Here is a 20794-nt window from a genome sequence, read left to right on the forward strand (position 1 = left end):
GCACAAAACCCCCCCAAATGACCCCATTTTGGAAAGTAGACACCCCAAGCTATTTGTTTTTTTTTTCTTTTTTCAATTTTCAAAACTTTGTGACAAAAAGTGAGGTCTGCAAAATACTCGCCATACCTCTCAGCAAATATCTTGGGGTGTCTACTTTCAAAAATGGGGTCATTTGGGGGGGTTTTGTGCCATCTGGGCATTCCATGGACTCCGAAACTGTGATAGGCAGTGAAGAGTGAAATCAAAAATTTACACCCTTAGAAAGCCTGAAGGCGGTGCTTGGTTTTCGGGGTCCCGTACTCAGCTAGGCTCCCAAAAAGTCTCACACATGTGGTATCCCCGAACTCAGGAGAAGCAACAGAATGTATTTTGGGGTGTAATGTCACATATTCCCATGTCACATATTCCCATGGCATGTTTGAGCAATATATCATTTAGTGACAACTTTGTGCAAAAAAAAAAAAAAAAAAAAAATTTTGTCTTTTTCCCGCAACTTGTGTAACAATATAAATATTCCATGGACTCGACATGCCTCTCAGCAAATAGCTTGGGGTGTCTACTTTCCAAAATGGGGTCATTTGGGGGGGGGGGTGTTGAACTGTCCTGGCATTTTATCCACAACATTTAGAAGCTTATGTCACACATCACCCACTCTTCTAACCACTTGAAGATAAAGCCCTTTCTGACACTTTTTGTTTACATAAAAAATTTTTTTTTTTTTGCAAGAAAATTACTTTGAACCCCCAAACATTATATATTTTTTTTAAAGCAAAGGCCCTACAGATTAAAATGGTGGGTGTTTCATTTTTTTTTCACACAGTATTTGTGCAGTGATTTTTCAAACACATTTTTTTTGGGAAAAAACACACTTTTTTAAATTTTAATGCACTAAAACACACTATATTTCCCAAATGTTTGATGAAATAAAAAAGATGATCTTAGGCCGAGTACATGGATACCAAACACGACATGCTTTAAAATTGCGCACAAACGTGCAGTGGCGACAAACTAAGTACATTTTTAAAAGCCTTTAAAAGCCTTACCACTTTAGATTTACAGAGGAGGTCTACTGCTAAAATTACTGCCCTCGATCTGACCTTCGCGGTGATACCTCAATGCATGGTGCAATTGCTGTTTACATTTGACGCCAGACCAACGCTTGCGTTCGCCTTTGCGCGAGAGCGGGGGGGGACAGAGGTGCTTTTTTTTTCTTTTTTTTTTTTTTCTTTCTTATTTTTTTTGCTTTTTTCTACCTTATTTTTAAACTGTTCCTTTCATTTTTTTTTTTAGCATTTTTATTGTTATCTCAGGGAATGTAAATATCCCCTATGGTAGCAATAGGTAGTGACAGGTACTCTTTTTTGAAAAAATTGGGGTCTATTAGACCCTAGATCTCTCCTCTGCCCTCAAAGCATCTGACCACACCAAGATCGGTGTGATAAAATGCTTTCCCAATTTCCCAATGGCGCTGTTTACATCCGGTGAAATCTGAGTCATAAAATGCTCATAGCTTCAGGTTTCTTAGGCCATAGAGATGATTGTAGCCATTCTGGTCTCTGATCAGCTCTATGGTCAGCTGGCCGAATCAACGGCTGCATTCTCAGGTTCCCTGTTGGGACAGGAAAGCCAGAGAAAAACATGGAAGACGGTGGGGGGGACATTCCCTCCCACTGCTTGTAAAAGCAGTCTAGAGGCTAATTAGCTGCTAGGATTGCTTTTACATGAAAGCCGGCCGCTGGCTGAAAATAATGATACCAAGATGATACCTAAACCTGCAGGCATCATTCTGGTATAACCACTTAAAGTCCAGCAACATACCAGTACCTTGCTGGTCCTTGTTGGGCATATATTGTAAACTTTTTCTTCATGCAGCCTGTGGGCTGAACGAAAAAAAGAGATTGATCGGTGGGTATGCCCACCATTAGAATACCTCCCTTCATCCACCCACTTCTAATGATGGGCATATATGCACCGTTTATATATGCCGAAGCATACTGCTGCCCCCACGCTTCGGCATATATGCTGAAGTATGTAACTGTGGTGGTGAAATCACCTCCGACAGCGCTGGAGCCACGGCTTTATGTATTGTGGGAGCAAACGCTGTTGCTGTCAAGATAAATAAATCCGCTCTGCAACTGAATGGCGTACCTGCTAAGCAAATGACGGTTAACAATAAAACAAAGTAATATTACAGTATAACAGTAAGACTTACCATACCCGCAAAGCAAATACAAAAAATAGTAAAAAATAAAACATTTAACGCAACCTGTGCCTAAAATATATATATGCCGAAGCATGGGGGCATCCTCCCGCAAAAGGTAGGAGCAAATCAATCCTCCGCCCACTGCTGCCCCCACGCTTCGGCATATATGCTGAAGTATGTAACTGTGGTGGTGAAATCACCTCCGACAGCGCTGGAGTCACGGCTTTATGTATCGCGGGAGCAAGCGCTGTTGCTGTCAAGATAAATAAATCCGCGCTGCAGCTGAATGGCGTACCTGAAAACAAAAAAAGGTTAACAATAAAACACAGTAAACTATAAAAAAATTACATACCTGAAAAGCAAACATGATAAAACATAACAGCAATAAAACATTGCAGAATAGAATACAGTAAAAAAGAGCAGAACAATAGAGAGAGAATAGAGAGAGAGAACAATAAAACAACAACTATTTTTGTTTTTTTTATTTTATATTTTTTTACATTTTTTTTATAACTGTAACTTTTATAACTGTAGTCTGTGCAATGCTGTACCCTTTGCTAAAACTCAACTAGTGTATGGTAGCGCTCAAAACATTCACCAATGCATAGACCAGGATTGTCAGGACAGGAGGGACAATAATACCGGGTGTCACGCCTATATCCACGCTTTCTGCAGACACAACATTTTCTTTGGGGGGCTCGTTGGGTAGGGGTACTCGGGAGGACATAAGGAAAATGCCTCTCATGCAACCGGCTTACTGCATTTCGTTGGGGAAGGTGAGGTAGAGCACCGTCTGAATACAAAAGGGGTCTGACGATCTCTTCCTGGAATTTAAGGAAGGATCCAGTCCGTCCTGAAGCTCTGTATAGCACATGAGCATTCAGCAAAGCCAATTGAAATAAGTATACAGACACTTTTTTATACCAGCGTCTGGCCTTACGGGCAACTAGGTATGGCGCCAACAACTGGTCGTTGAGGTCCACCCCTCCCATATTTTGGTTATATTCGTGGACACAGAGGGGTTTCTCCACAACACCAGTGGCCGTAGTAATTTGGACCGTCGTGTCTGCATGAAGGGAGGTAAGAACGAAAACATTCTTATTGTCCCTCCACTTCATAGCGAGCAAATTATTACACTGCAAGCAGGCTCTCTCCCCCAGCCTAAGACGGGAATCTACAAGCCGCTGGGGAAAGCCCCAGCGATTAGGTCGCACGGTGCCACATGCTCCAATTTGATGATCAAAAAGGTGACTAAAAAGTGGCATGCTCGTGTAATAATTGTCCACATATAAATGGTACCCCTTTCCGAATAAGGGTGACACCAAGTCCCACTCAATCTTGCCAGCGCTTCCTATGTAGTCAGGGCAGTTTGTCGGCTCTACGTGACTATCTTTGCCCTCGTAAACCATAAAACTACATGTATAGCCTGTGGCCCTGTCACAGAGCTTATACATCTTGACCCCGTATCTGGCACGCTTGCTGGGAAGGTACTGTTTAAATGACAAGCGGCCAGAAAACTTAATCAGGGACTCATCAACGCAGACAACTTGATGGGGAGTAAACAAGTCTGCAAAACGTTGGTTGAAGTGGTTTACGAGGGGCCGAATTTTGTAGAGCCGAATGTATTCAGGGTCTCCACGAGGACGACAGAGTTCATTGTTGTTGAAGTGCATGAACCGCAAGATCTGCTTGTATCTAGCCCTGGTCATGGAGGCAGAGAACAAGGGCATATGGTGAATTGGGTCAGTGGACCAATATGACCGCAACTCACTCTTTTTAGTTATGCCCATGTTGAGGGAAAGGCCCAGAAAGATCTTAAATTCGGAGACCGTAATTGGTCTCCAATCTCTGGCAAGGGAGGACTGGGGATTAGCGGCGATGTGTTGACCAGCGTATAAATTGCTTTGGTCCACAATAGATCTATAGAGATCTTTGGTGAAAAACAGCGAATAAAAATCCAGTGGCGTAAAATCAACTGTTTCCACCTGAATTCCGGGTTGGCCAGTGAATGGGGGAAGTACGGGTGCTGCAGAAGTGGTGGGTTCCCAATTCGGATTGGCGAATGCAGCAGGAAGGGCACTATGGGCACGACGGGCCTGTGTTCGTCTTCTTGGTGGCAGCGGGACACTACTTTTGCTTGCCACCTAGCCAGCTTGAACTGCACTTATGGGACTCGCCACGTCACCACGTGATACTGCAGTGCTGGATGTACGACCAGGGTGTACTAGGCCGCTGGTGGTTGCCAGTTCACCAGAAGGAATAGCGGCGCTAGTACTGCTCTGCTCCATACGAAAGCCCTGCGGTTCTTGCACTTCAAGGACAGAAGAAGAAGATTGGGGTCTGGTACGCCTGACCTTGGCAGGGACCACAACTCCGTCGTCAGAGCTATCTGTCATGGAGCCGCTGTCGCCTACAGGATCGTATTCTGAGCCTGAATCTGACAGATGAGTGACTTCCTCTTCACTATCTGTCATGCTCAGAAACGTGTAGGCCTCTTCACTAGTGTACCTTTGATTTGCCATTTTGGGCTCTAAACTTAGGGGTACACTAGTGAGACTCACAGGCAAAAAAGCTCCTGACTGTCAGCGACTGTATCAAAACACTACCAAAAAACTGTTAACAATCGCAGGGATCAGGCCTGACTCTGCGAACGCTACAGTTATGTGTGCTTAGTGTTTTGTAAGTGTCAGTAATCGATCAATACTGCACTTGGGTGAGCTGGGCAGGGCTGGGCCGAGGGGCAAAATGCAGGTGTCAGTTTGTTAGCAGGTATCTGGACTGATCCCGCTAACACTGCGTTTTTGGGGACCCTAAACTGCTGGGGATGCTAGTATAGATCTGATCGGATCAGATATTGATCCGTTCAGATACTATAGCACTAAGGGAGGTGTATGCTGCGTGCGTGGGTGTTAGCGGTACTGGCACTAACCTAACGCTGCCTGGGGCGACGCAGACCTTATCTGACCCTAAAAATTTAACTTATATCACCGCCGGGCAATTAGGGAGTTAAACCTTTATAAGATAATAAACGGCGGGTGCCCTGAAACTATAATAAACTATAATAAACAAACTAACTAACCAGCGTCACCCGTAACACTTATACGGTGATCACTGGTGAAAGGGTTAACTAGGGGGCAATCAAGGGGTTAAAACCTTTATTAGGTAGTATATGGGGGTCCCTGTCGCTATAAAACATGACGGCGAACCTATATACTTACCTCCCTAACTAGCGTCACCAGTGACACTAATACAGCGATCAGAAAAACGATCGCTTAGTGACACTGGCGACAGGGGGTGTTCAAGGGGTTAACCTTTATTAGGGGGGGTTAGGGGGGGTACCCTAGACCTAAAGGGGGCTAACACTAACTGCCCTAACACTTATAACTGTCACAAACTGACACCAATGCAAAAAAAAAAAAAAAAAACTGCTATTGGTGTCACTGTGACAGGGGGTACAGGGGGGTGATCAGGGGGTGACTGGGGGGTGAAAAGTGTGCCTGCGTGTTCTACTGTAAGTGTACTGTTGTGCAAACTCACATTGATGTCTTCTCTCCTCGGCGCCAGAATGGCCTCCCCCTCACCTCTGATTGCCCCTGACGATAATCCGACCGCCGCAGGCACCGGGGGGGGGGGGTCCGATTGGACCCCCCGCCTGTGGGCAGGCAAGGACGTACAGGTAAGTCCTTATGCCTGCCCGTGCCATTCTGCCGACGTACATCGTCGTGCGGCGGTCGGCAAGTGGTTAAAGGGCAACGTACAGGTACATTAATCTGCCTGTACGTGCCCTTCTGCCGACATATATCGGTGTGAGCCAGTCGGCAAGTGGTTAATATGGTGTGTTGGTCACCCCTTTGTGGTTATAACAGCCTCCACTGTTACAGGAAGGCTTTTCACAAGACTGGGAATTTGTGCCCATTCATCCAAAAATTATTTGTGAGGTCAGGTACTGATGTTGGCTGAGAAAAGCTGGCTCACAATCGGCATTCCAATTCTTCCCAAAGGTATTCAGTAGGGTTGAGGTCAGTGCTTTGTGCAGGACACTTGAGTTCCTCCACTCTTAACTCATGAAACCATGTTTTTACAGAGCTGGCTTTGTACACAAGGGCACAGTCACGTGTAAACAGAAAAGGTACTTCACCAAACTATTACCACAAGGTTGGAAGAACACAATTGTCTAAAATGTCCATGTATGCTGTAGCATTAAAAGCGGTAGTAAACCGCAAGTTTTTTTTATAATCCTGCAAGGTAAAGCCATAATGTGCTAGTATGCATCGCATCGCATACTAGCACATTATGTGATACTTACCTTAGAATGAAGCCCTCCAGCAGCGCACTGTCATCCCCGAATGCGCTTCCATGTACACCCGGTCTTCCTTTCTGGTTCACAGACTCTGGCTGTGTGAGTGGCCAGAGCCACGATGACGTCACTTCTGCACATGCCATTCCTTCAGAGTGCATACATCGGTGATGTCACCATCTGCATCATGTGCACGTTTAGGAGATATTTATTGTACCTATAGGTAAAACTTACCTACCTATAGGTAAAAGTCATGCATGGGAGTGTACTCCCACTTTAAAGGCGTTGTAAAGGCAGAAGGTTTTTTTTATCTTAAGCAATTGTGCTACAAGTTTGAAAATGAATAGCTAAGCTATTGGTAGACTTGCCAGGCTTCACAAATGTGTTGCACAATTACAGCAAGTCCACATTGCATGAGTCCAGATCAACTTTCTTTGCAAACATTCTGCAAGTCTGCTGCAAGTTCGGGATCAGTGTCAGGGCTGGGCTCAGCCCTTCCTTCTCTGAGCTGGCCGCTCAGCTGTCGGCTAATTGCCAGCTCCTATCTCTCCACAGTTACTCAGCTGTTGATGATATCCTGCTTGTCAGTCCTGCCTACTTAAGCTGTCCAGTCCAGACGATCTTTGCCTTCACCTTGGTCAACATCAAAGAAACTATCTCCTGTGATCTTGTTCAAGACTTGCTTTGTTGACATCCCTTCTGGCTCCAGATCCTGCTTGCTGTTCCACTACATTGATCCCTGACTTCTGGCTTGGCTGACTATCCGTTCCGAGTACTGAACTTTGGCTATGTTTTGACTACGTTTGTTCTTTTTACTTTTATTATTAAACAAGTGTGATTTAACAGTACTTCTGTCTCAGCCTGAGTTCATGGTTTCTGACATCAGTTATGTTGTGAAATAGTCATCCCACCACAGGGGTCACTGTGGCGGAATTTTCATGCTGTAGACTTGCAGAGCTCTTGCTGTAGACTCACCATTGCAACTTTGCTCTTGCTAGAGACTTTTCACACAAATTTGCTACAAACTGGAAAAGAGTCAACTAGAACTTTCAAGTGTTTCAAGTGCTCTGCAAGTGTACAAATTGTCAGTGAAAATGTCCAGCAAGCTAAAAAACTTACAATTCAACACTGCCACAAGTGTGGCAAGTTATCCTTGATATCTGGGTAATTACTTACCTGAGCCCCATCTCTCTCAAGCGATGTCCACGAGTGTCTTAGCCGCCCGGAACTCTCCTGAATGGCTGAGACACAGCAGCGGCGCCATTGGCTCCCACAGCTGTCAATAAAAGTCAGTTAGCCAGGCGGGGCCAGGTCGGGGTCCGTGTCTGAATGGACACACGGAGCTGTGACTTGGCTTGGGTGTCCCCATAGCAAGCTGCTTGCTATGGGGGCACTCGACAGGAGGGAAGGGCCAGGAGCAGCGATGAGGGACCTGAGAAGAGGAGGATCCAGGCTGCTCTGTGCAAATCCACTGCACAGAGGAGGTAAGTATAACATGTTTGTTATTTAAAAAAAAAATGTCACTTTAGGGCTGAACTCCAAGCAAACAGCTAATTACACAGATGACATACATATAAGAGAGCTGTTTTGCCTGCCACAAGTTTTGTACTTTTGTCTATCCAGTCATAACATTAACACAGCACTGTCACACAGTACAGCCCACTCTGCCAGGAAAGGTGACCTGACTTTTCTCTTTTGCAGTTTAGTAACACTTACGGGGTCTTGTCACTCCCCCAGCCTGTGACTGGACAGTGAAAGGAGAATCAGCAGACTGATGAACTCATCTCTTTGTTTAATTTGCCCTATGAGCACACACCTTTTTAGCCCATAAACACTCCAGCACCCCTGATTGGCTCCTTGCAGTGCTTCTCCATGGGGTGAAATAACACTGCTCTGCTCTGCATTCTGAACCAACAAGTAGGAGACACAGAGACAGAACAGCGCTGTCCATCTACTAACAGCAGAGAGAGAGCAAGCGGCAGCATGGTCTTTCACATTACTAAACACCAGTGTGTTTATATAGGTAACCTATGAATTAATGGCAACATGTTATCAAAATATCACAACATTTAAACAGATAACCTTACAGGTATTGTCAGACCCCATCCTGTGATTGGACAGTGAAAGGAGAAGCAGCAAACTGAGGAGCTAATCTCTCTGTCCCTCTGCTCTCTCTTTTATCACCAGCATGTTACTTATTAGCACTGCAGCACAACTGATTGGCTCCTTGTGCTGCTTCTTCCTTCCCTTGTTTGAGCTCTGCTGCACATTCATATCAAAAGCCTAAAACCAAAACAAAATCAGATAATTACACTGCTTGCCTTTAAAAAATTCATTCAATGGTAAATACAGAGCTTCATTAGTCCATGTTTTTTTTTTTTTTTATATCTGCTTGGAGTTCAGCTTCAATTTTTTTCACTGAAAACACCTAAACTCAATCATTTGGAGAGGTGCCACATACCATATAATATACAGTATATGCTGTTTATGTTGTTCATAGGGCAGGGCAAGTGATAAATGCAAGAACTGAATCCAAATTCTGTCCTGGTTGTTGTACATCTAATGCCGCATACACACGATCAGAAATTCTGCCAGCAAAAGTCGGATGAGAGATTTCTGTCAGAAATTGCGACCGTGTGTATGCTCCATCGGACTTTTGCTGGCTGAATTCCAGCCAGCAAAAGATTGGGAGCATGTTCTCTATTTTTCGGTCGGAAAAAGTTCCTATCCGAAAATGCGTTTGTCTGTATGCAATTCGGACGCGCAAAAAATCACGCATGCTCGGAAACAATTCGACCCATGCTCGGAAGCATTGAACTTCATTTTCTCGGCTCGTCGTAGTGTTGTACGTCACCGCGTTCTTGACGGTCGAAAGTTCAGAGAACTTTTGTGTGACCGTGTGTATGCAAGGCAAGCTTGAACGGAATTCCATCGGAAAAAACATCCAAGTTTTTTCTGACGGAAATTCCGATCGTGTGTACGCGGCATAAGTGGTTGGTTACAGAGACTGCCACCAGCCTGTATGAAGTCTGAATAATAGCAGAGGAGGTTTAAAATGACCTGTAAAGTTGTAAAGCAGTTTAAAGTGGAGTGTTCCTTTAAAGGAACATTGTAGCTAAGATAAAGAATCTCCCTCTGATTACCTGGCCCTTCAGATCATCATATTCTGGGAAGAATCCTATTATATTTTAGTATCCATTTTATGGACGTGAGGCTGTTGTAATTCAGAATAAATCAGCAATCCCCCTACAATAAATTCTGTTTATGCCACATGAGCAGTGGTAACATGTCAATGACAGCGTGCGTCTGACCTGGAGACAGAAAAGCACAGTTTGAGCATATAATGTTGGAATAAAATTTCCTGCGTTTATATAATAGTGAAGAATTCTTCATGAATTATGGAGCTGTTTTACCAGAATCCAAACCAGCGCCTCGAGATTGTAATATATAACTTTTCCTTCTTATTCCTATGTGACAGCGGTTTGTTTTTTTTACGCACAATGAACTGCTGAAAGTGCTGCCATTCACAGTGGATGCTGACTCAACTTCCAGAGGTCAAAGCTTATTTAAAGGGCAACAGTCAACCACGAGTGAAGCCGTTGCTTTTCGATGCTGGGAGGCTGGCGCTGCAGGATTGCCATGCTGACAATGCTAAAAATTGGAGCAGAGGTTATGGCTGTAGAAACAAGGTGACACCATGGAAGGCATTGCTTGCCATTAGGGGCTAGGTTGGGTTAGTAATAGGGTCATGGATATGGTGTTTCATTTTTCTTGTATGATTAACCATTTCAGCCCCGGAAGATTTGGCTGCTGAATGACCAGGCCATTTCTTGCGATTCAGCACTGTATCGCTTTAACTGACAATTTTGCGATTGTGCGGTGCTGCACCCAAACAACATTGATATCCTTTTTTTCCCCACAAATAGAGCTTTCTTTTAGTGGTATTTGATCATCTCTGTGTTTTTTATTTTTTGCGCTATAAACAAAAAAATTAATAAATATCCCCATTTTTTTTTTAAAAAAGCAAATTTTTTTCTCAGTTTAGGCCGCTATGTATTCTACATATTTTTGGTAATAAAAATCGTAATAAGCGTATATTGATTGGTTTGCGCAAAAGTTAGAGCGTCTACAAAATAGGGGATAGATTTATAGCATTTTTATTATTATTTTTTTTTTTACTAGTAATGGCGGCGATCTGCGATTTTTATCGGGACTGCGACATTATGGCGGACACATCGGACACTTTTGACACATTTTTTTACGACCATTGGCATTTATACAGTGATCAGTGCTATAAAAATGCACTGATTACTGTAAAAATGTCACTGGTAGGAAAGGGGTTAACACTAGGGGGCGATCAAGGGGTTAATTGTGTTCCCTCTCTGTGTTCTAACTGAAGGGGGGAGGGGACTGTCTAGGGGAGATGACAGATCGCTGTTCATACTTTGTATGAACAGACGATCAGTCTCTTCTCCCCTCAGAAAACCGGGATCTGTGTGTTTACACACATAGATCCCGGTTCTCGGTGTGTCACCAGCGATCGGCTCCGGGGGTGAGCAGCGGGCGCCTAGTGGTCACAGGGTGAAGCGACGTTACATAACGTCGTTTCGCCCAGCCGTACCATTCTGACGCAGCAAAACTGCGGCGGCTGGTCGGCAAGTGGTTAAAGTGGACCTATAATTTGCCCATTATGGAGGAGCAGCATTGTCATCCTAGGACAGAAAGTGTGAGACCTATAAAACAACTCCATCCAAGCCGCATGCTTGTTGTCACTGCGACATCCGATGTGCCATAGCAATGCTTTGTTCAGTACTATTCTTGTCTGACCACATGCTCCTTTTTTAAGGTGGGTTTTGGCTTCATGCGTGGTGCGTTGTGATACCTCCCCCTTGTCTACATATCTTTATCATTTACTATAACTATGTAATTCCTTCTGTTGTTTTTCCATAGATTACCGCCTATTAAATAGATGTGTATCTAGCAGATCCATCTGGGAGGGCTATCTACTTAGTCTCCCTTTTCCTATATATTGTTACAACTGTATGCCCATTGCTATTTGGACTTGATGGAGGTATGAGATGGTTCATGGTGTAAACTATCTTGTTTGTATTTTTGGTTCATTACTTGATGAGATTATTACTTAGTTACTTAGTAACTTTTTGTGCATATATTTTTATAGATTCTCTATCGAACCAACCGACTATGGTAGTTTTCGCACATTAGTTTCCCTTTGGGATCCTCTTTGATCACTGCAATTGGGTGGATCTGTGTGGACAGGCGGGGGCCAACGACCGACCCCATTATCTTCTCGATCTTGGGGCGGTGGATATATGATATAGTTGCCAACATGGTTCCAGCAGTGAGATTTTCATGGTGACTTTTTCTGGGTATGTCCCCTTTATGTAATTACCTTACTGTGTGCTCTTTAATTTAAGCTATTCCTTAGACCGATGTATATAATATGTTATCTAATATGTTAAAAATTTGATTTCATTATACAGTATGATTCAATTCCATGACCTGCCCCTGATGAAAGGATATTTGTACAGTCCCGAAACGCGTTGGACCCTCTGGATTATCATTACCATCGACACCATTGTTTTTTAATGAATTTGTAATACTGGTATTGGTGTATAGTGTCTGATATATTGTATAAAATTTGTAATAAATGATTTTACTTTTTACTCTATGTCTACATCTGCATGAGTAGGACCGCTGTCTCCTATGGCAACAATCTTGTAACAGTTTTTAACAACGGTTGCAATGAACTCCTCCACTTTTTCTACAATCTCCTATTATAGAACTTCACTCAGCTGAGCTCCCAGTCTTTCACTAGACTAACAGATCCATTAGCCACTGGATCCCCTGAGCTTTTCCAATCTTCTCACTAAGTATCTTCCTCAAGCATCACCCCGACATCCCTGTTGGGTCCCTAGCTTGGCACTCATAGATATTTCTCAAGCGTCACTTCACTGGCCTGCTTGGTCCCTGGCTTGGCACACAATAATTCTCCACAAGCGTCACCTCCAGTGGCTGGGTCCCTGGCTTGGCACCTGCTGAAGTCTTCCCAATTCTTCACCGTCCCTGGCTGGTGAGAATCCTGCTCTAGTACTTGCTTCAGCTACTCACTGTGGTCACCGGTAGCAAGGTAGATGGTCCCTTAGTGGCGACAGCTTCCCCTCTACCTCCAACCACAGCTGGTTCTCCTGCCAGCAGAACCGTTGCTTCTGGTTGGACTGCAAGCCACAGTCCCAACCCTACGCTGCTCTCTTGCTTCTGAATAGGCCCTCAGATAGCCTAGCAGCCAGACGTCCCTGGGATAGGCCCAAGGCTTATGGCCTAGCAGCCCGACGCATTACAACACACATCCACCCAGAAAGCCGTCCAGATGGCACAGAACCCCGATCACCTGACTCCACCCAAATAAATAGGCTCTCCCAGCAGCCAAGGGATCAAGAAAATCCCTGCTCATTGGATGAGACACCCCATTCATTCCTAATCTGTCTTTCCAATGCCCTAGTCTTGTCTACTGTCACCAGCATGGGCATCTGCAGGTAGGGGCAAGGGGGGTGAGTGCCCTCGTTAAGGGTCCGCTGCGGCCATCGCAGACTCTGCTGAGTGACTGCTGGCTGCTGCTCTCTGATCATCTGTCCCACTCCCTCCCTCACTGACAATCATCCGATGCAATGGCTCGGCTGATTGGCTCCAGCCTCTGGTCCCTGTGCAGAGTGCAGACTGTCAGATATAGGTCCGGCCAGCGCCACCCACTCAAGTGGACTGGAGTAGTGTAGAACCGCTTACGGAGAACTGGAGGAGGAGGAAGCAAGGAGGACTTGTCGCTGCCTAGGCCTCATCACAGGAAATCCTGAAGTCAAGTGGCATACCTTTCAGCAGTGAAGAACCACAGGTAACAGCAGTTACATTAGGAGGAACATAATATATATCGGAAAGTTGTAAGCGGAACAGCTATTGCTGGAAAGATCATATCATCTGTCCTGTCCTGTATACAGCTATATACACCCACCTTCCTTCCTGTATTCCTCCATCATCACTGACTGCAGATATACATCATCTGTCCTGTATATATAGCTGTATACAGGACAGATGATGTATATCTGCAGTCAGTGATGATGGAGGAATACAGGAAGGAAGGTGGGTGTACATATAGCTGTATACAGGACAGATTATGTATATCTGCAGTCAGTGATGATGGAGGAATACAGGAAAGAAGGTGGGTGTACATATAGCTGTATACAGGACAGATGTATATCTGCAGTCAGTAATGATGGAGGAAGGTCTCTATATACAGGTAGGAAGGTGGGTGTATATATATAGCTGTATATACCCACCTTCCCTCCTGTATATAGAGACCTTCCTCCATCATCACTGACTGCAGATATATATCATCTGTCCTGTATACAGCTATATACACCCATCTTCCTTTCTGTACATAAGAATACCATCCACCCCCTATATATACACATACTTTACACCCTCTGTACTGTACAGGTCGCATTTGATGGGCACAGTGAAGCTGCATATGATAGGCACATGCCTGCACTTTATGTGATAATGAATAAGCCCCTTCCCTTCATGACATTGTCAAAAAGGGGCCGAGCATGGGTGACCTTAAAATGATGCCCCCCCCCCCCCCCCCGAAAATAAGTTCTGTGGACGCCCATGGTCCCCAGGTACCCGGCCACCTAGCGACAGAATAGAGAAGTGCAGCAATTTCAGAGTTAGGGTAAAATCAATTGACCTCCTAGCAATTGGCTAAGGCAACTATGACTTGGCAGATAGATTTAATAGAAACCCTGCCTAAACATCAGGTTGCTACAGTTGTTTTACAAGGTGATCATTTACAATCACTTTACATCTGAACTTCAGCCTTCCCTTCAGTTTCCCCCCTGTACTGATATTGTTTATTCTGATTTCACTGTACACTGTGAACTGTTCACAATGTGCATTAGAAGCCAGTAGAAGTCAGATCAGATAGAGCCCACCTCATTTCCTGACTGGGAGACATTCAGCATCATCTAGCGCTTTACTCCCCAGCCTAACTGGCTCTAGCCCACCACTTTTATTCTTTTTATTTCAGTTCTCTCAATAATGGAGGCTCACAATCAATGCGTTACCTGAGGAAGTTTGCGTGCAAAAAAATCTGCCTAGAAACGCCCATTCCAGCAGGCCGGCACGCACCCATTAATGCATTTGATATCTGCGCAACGCTTCCCAAGAGCCAGCCTACTGCTTGCAATAGGGCTAATGCCGCGTACACACGGTCGGACTTTACGGCAGACTTTGCCCGGCGGACTTTTCGACGTACTTTACGGCGGACTTCCTGAATGAACAGACTTGCCTACACACAGTCCACCAAAGTCTGTCGAATTCGTACGTGATGACGTACGACCGGACTAAAACAAGGAAGTTCATAGCCAGTAGCCAATAGCTGCCCTAGCGTGGCTTTTTGTCCGTCGAACTAGCATACAGACGAGCGGACTTTTCGACCGGATTCGATTTCGACGGATTAATTTAAAACATGTTTCAAATCTAAGTCCGTCCAACTTTTGAGAAAACAAAGTCCGCTGGAGCCCACACACGATCGAATTGTCTGACGAAATCCAGTACGCCGGGCATAGTCTGCCGTAAAGTCCGCTCGTGTGTATGCGGCATTAGGGCTCTTGAGAAGAGTACTAAGGCTGTGATGTTTTCAGGAAGCTATGTACAAGCACCCTGCAGGGGTGAATTGCATGCATTGCATTGAGAAGCACAGAGACCCAGTGATGATATACTGGGTAAAAAATTGGGTTTTTAATAAAAATTGTAAAGTGTTATTTAAAAATTTTCTTAGCATGCTGATGGGGGGAAGGGGGCGGTGTAGACCAGGTAATTAAAAACACAAGCAGAATAAACTTCAGCTTTAGCAGACCCAGAAGGGGACAACTATGATAATTTCATCATTAGGAATTACATATTTGTAAAACCCCTATTAGGTTGTTTTGGTTTTTTTTGCAGCCTATGTACCATCAGATTTTCTTTTTATACTTCCCTTCCTATTGTCTCACAAAAATGTCTTTTAGATTGTTGTCACAACAAGTGTCTTTATCTATTCCTGTTTTGGTGCTAACTTAAAGTTTTGGACTTTCCCCAGTCTCAGTTCCAGAGTCAATAGTCATCAAGCATAGGTGTGTGCAGCCTATTTCATTAGGGTGTTCATCTCAAAGCTCAAACACACATGCATTTCTCTGCAGCCTCAGCTACAAGGGCAGGGCAGGGCAGGGATAAGGGGTGGGTAGGGGGGGGTCGACTGCCCTTGGCGCAATGTTTTATCACAGGGATGGGGGCACCCTGTGCCAGATGCTTCTCTTACAAGGCTGAGAGGAGTAGTGACAGCGATATCATTGCTAACTCTTACCCTAAAGGGAGGGGGGGAGCGCAGTTTGGTATCTTTGCCCTAGGCACTGGATGACCTTGTCCCGGCACCATAGGCGTGCGCACAGGGTGTGCCGGGTGTGCCTGGGCACACGCTAATCACCCCATGTGCATTAGTATTATCCAGGAGCAGCACCAGGTGTGTGGTTGGGGGTGGTGCCTATGACCAGTGTAAATGCCCCATTATATTAAAGTCTAGGTTCAACATTAGGAACACGTTACACCCGTATTTAGGGTGTGCCGTAATATGCTCTCAATCAACTGTCTCCCACCATCAGAGCCCCCTTTCTGTGACAGCAGGTGCCATTCATGTGTGTTTGAACTTTGGGTTGCACACCCTAATGCAATAGGCTGCGCACACCTATGCCCGGCACTGTGCACTTGACAGTGAATGAATAAGAAGTGCTCTGTGCTGAGCGGCTTCCTGTTCATTCACAAATTGAAAGTTTACTATGCTACAGTTAGATCAGTGGCGGAATTACCGGGGTCGCAACAGTCGTAGTTGCGATGGGGCCCGGCATTCCGCCACTGTGGGTGGGGCCCAGAGGGGTTGCTCTTCACATCGCTGAGGCTGAGCATGTCTCTCATCTAACAGCAGAGAGACACCGGCATTGTTTGTTTTATTTCCCTCTCCGTGTGACCTTTCTCGCACGGCATGACAGGACACACAGCTGATCTCCCCCCTCCCCTCTCTCTGTGCTCCGCTGGAAATGTGAGCTCCTTAGCTTCAAACTTGACTGCCTGCGGAGCACAGAGAGGGGAGGGGGGAGATCAGCTGTGTGTCCTGTCATGCCGTGCGAGAGAGGTCACACGGAGAGGGAAATAAAACAAACAATGCCGGTGTCTCTCTGCTGTTAGATGAGAAACACAGGCGTACAGCAGAGCGGGCCGAAGCCGCCTCCCCCTCCTCTGGTTATGGAGGGGGAGGAGGAGGAGTCCGAGGGAGAGCGCTGTTCTGAGGTCTGTAAAGTTTGTATTCAAATAGACATGTGCTGGGTGGAACACTATGGGGTGGGGGTCTGCACTGAGGGGGGGTCTGCATTGATGAGGTGGGGTCTGCACTGAGTGGGGGTCTGCATTGATGGAGGGGGGTCTGCACTGAGTGGGGTCTGCATTGATGGGGGGTCTGCACTGAGGGGGGGGTGTGTGCTGATGGAGGGGGGTGGTCTGCAATGAGGGGGGTCTGCATTGTGGGGGGCCTGCACTGATGGAGGGGGGGTCTGTAATGAGGGGGGTGTGAACTGATGGAGGGGGGGTCTGCAATGAGGGAGGGGAGGTCTGCACTGATGGAGGGGGGTGTGAACTGATGGAGGGGGGTCTGCAATGAGGGAGGGGAGGTCTGCACTGATGGAGGGGGGTCTGTACTGAGGGGGGGATGTGAACTGATGGAGGGGGGGTCTGCACTGATGGAGGGGGGTCTGCAATGATGGAGGGGAGGTCTGCACTGATGGAGGGGGGGTCTACACTGGGGTCTATAGTGATAGAGGGGGGTCTATACTGAGAGATGAGGGTCTGCACCGAGGGGGTCTATACTGATAGATGGGGGTCTGCACTAAGGGGGTCTACACTGATAGATGGGAGTCTATGCTGATAGAGGGGGGGGCTATACTGATAGATGGGGGGTCTGCAATGAGGGGGGCTATACTGATGGATGGGGTCTGTACTTAGTGAGGAGGATCTATACTGCGAGAGGGGGGTCTGTACTTAGTGGGGGGTCTATACTGAGAGGGGGGTCTGCAGTTAGTGGAGGGGGGTCTGTACTGAGGGGGGGCTATAGTTGGTGGAGGGGGTGACACCAATTTTTTCCTCACCGGGTGATACCAACTCTAGTGATGCCACTGGAGAGACACGCTCTCCGCTCAGAGCCGTGCTGTCCTGAGAAGACAGAGGACTCTGATAGAGGACTCTGATGGGCACTGATAGGGGGCACTGATAAGATTTACTGATCAGCACTGAAGGGGAGGCACTGATAGGGGACACCGATGGGAGGCACTGATAGGGGACACCAATGGGAGGCACTGATAGGGGAGACTGATGGGCACTGAAGGGAGGCACTGATAGGGGGCACTGATGGGAGGCACTGGTGGGCAATGATAGGAGGCACTGATGGGGGGCACTGAGAAGGCACTAGGGGGCACTGATAGGGGGCACCGATGGGAGGCACTGATAGGATTTACTGATGAGCACTGAAGGGAGGCACTGATAGGGGGCACTAAGAAGGCACTGATAGGGGACACCGATGGGAGGCACTGATAGGGGACACCGATGGGAGGCACTGATAGGGCACACAGATGGGAGGCACTGATAGGGGAGACTGATGGGCACTGAAGGGAGGCACTGATAGGGGGCACTGATGGGAGGCACTGGTGGGCAATGATAGGAGGCACTGATGGGGGGCACTGAGAAGGCACTGATAGGGGGCACCGATGGGAGGCACTGATAGGATTTACTGATGAGCACTGAAGGGAGGCACTGATAGGGGGCACTAAGAAGGCACTGATAGGGGCACTGATAGGAGGCACTGAAAGGGGGCACTGATAGGAGGCATTGATGGGCATTGATGAGCACTGATAGGCAGAACTCATAGGCTGCACGGATGGGCACTGAGGAACACTGATAGGCAGAACTAAGGCAGTATTGATGGGCACTGATGGGCAGTATTGAAGAGTACCAATAGGTGGCATGGATGGACGCTGCAATAATGAGCACTGATAGGTGGTGCTGATAGGCAGATTTGATGGACACTAATAGGCAGCATTAATGAGCACTGATAGGTAACACTTGTAGGCGGCATTGATGGGCACTGATAGGTGGCATTGATGGGCACTGATACATGGCACTGATGATTGGGGCACTGATTATCAGTGTAAACAATTTACTGACATTCTTGACAGTTAATGGCAGTCCTTTCCTCACACAGACACAGCACGGGAGGAAAGGGCTGCGGATAACCGGCAAGTCTGTTTACATGTGATCAGCTGACATCACATGGTAAAGGGCCGATGTGATTGCCCTGGATGCACGTCTCAGGGGGCATGCGGGAAGCACGGTTTTGGGAGGATGTCCATGGATGCCCTCCCAAAATTTGAAGCCTGGAGCTCGGATGGAAGGGGGGGGGCCCATCATTGTTTCTTGCACCGGGGCCCTGAAGGTTCTAGTTACGCCTCTGAGTTAGATTGAACACAGTTATTGAGTGTGTACTCTGTGTTCATTTAGAAAAGGAAGGCGCTAGTAAATGATATGTTTACCAGCCCCTTCTTCCAGTCTCCATCCTGAAACATCCTCCCAGCAGCTGGGGGAGAGGAGAGGAGGAAAGCCAGCAGCACTGTGGGGGGCTAACATGGGGGAAGCCCGGGCAATAGGGGGAATCGGCACCGCACATAGTGATTAGGGTGTGCACAGGCACCCCTGACACACCCACTGCGCATGCCAATGGTCATCAGAACAATTATAAAAGTTGAATCTCACCAACAAGAATGCAGACACTAATTAAAAAAAGGTGCACTATGGTTTCCTTATTCGATCCAAAACATATTTTCGTTTTAAATACACTTTTAAGGTATCAGTGAGAATAAATATTTGCTCATTACATATAAAAGCTCTGCTTACTTTCAGCACTACCCAACGGTTGTGTAGCTTCTCACAATACAAGGTCTGTGAGTCGGCTGACAACAGTACTGAAAACAATGCACTCCCTGTTTGGCTGATGTCATAACACTAGGTTATATGATAGCAGCAAACAAATACTCTTGCGCACAAGTGTGTTGATCAGGTGATCTATAGTTCAAGACTGATAATGTCTCAGGCCTTGCTACCCTCCAGGATAGGGGTATTCTGTCAGTCAAAAAAGGAATAAAGAAAAGAGGGCACACCAGCCTTCTGCAATATCCTTTGATAAGTTTATTAAAAGAACAAATTAACCACTTGCTGACCGCCGCACACACATATACGTTGGCAGAATAGTACAGGCAGGCAAATGGGCAAACAGGTACATCCGTTTAAATATGCCGCCTTTCGGGCGCACGCGTGCCGCCGGCAGGACGCGCCAGCCGCACGACGCAGGAGCGTGCCCGCGGATCCCGGGAACTCGATGTTTGCCGGCAGCCCGCAATTGCGGTGTGGAGAGGTAGAACGGGGAGATGCCTATGTAAATAAGCATTTCACCGTTCTGCCTTGTGTCATGACAGAGATCTACTGCTCCTTGTCATCAGGAGCAGTGATCGCTGTCATGTCCTAGGTAGCCCATCCCCCCCACAGTTAGAATCACTCCCTAGGACACACGTAACCCCTTGATCGCCCCCTGGTGTTTAACTCCTTCCCTGCCAGTGTCATTTACACAGTAATCAGTGCATTTTTGTAGCACTGATCGCTGTATAAATGACAATGGTCCCAAAATAGTGTCAAAAGTGTCCGATGTGTCCGCCATAATGTCGCAGTCACAATAAAAATCACAGATCGCTGCCATTACTGATAAAAAATAAATAATAATAAAAATACCATAAAACTATCCTCTATTTTGTAGATGCTATAACTTTTGCGCAAACCAATCAATATTCGCTTATTGAGATTTTTTTTTTTTTTACCAAAAATATGTAGAAGAATACATATCGGCCTAAACTGAGGAAAACATTTGTTTTTTTATATATTTTTGGGGGATATTTATTATAGCAAAAAGTAAAAAATATAGCTTTTTTTTCCAAATTGTCGCTTTTTTTTTGTTTATAGCGCAAAAAATAAAAACCGCAGGGGTGATCAAATACCAACAAGAGAAAGCTCTATTTGTGGGAAAAAAAGGACATCAATTTTGTTTGGGTACAACGTCGCACGACCGCGCAATTGTCAGGTAAAGTGATGCAGTGCCG

This window comes from Aquarana catesbeiana, linkage group LG03, assembly GCF_042186555.1.
Source record: "Aquarana catesbeiana isolate 2022-GZ linkage group LG03, ASM4218655v1, whole genome shotgun sequence".
Lineage (NCBI taxonomy): Eukaryota > Metazoa > Chordata > Amphibia > Anura > Ranidae > Aquarana > Aquarana catesbeiana.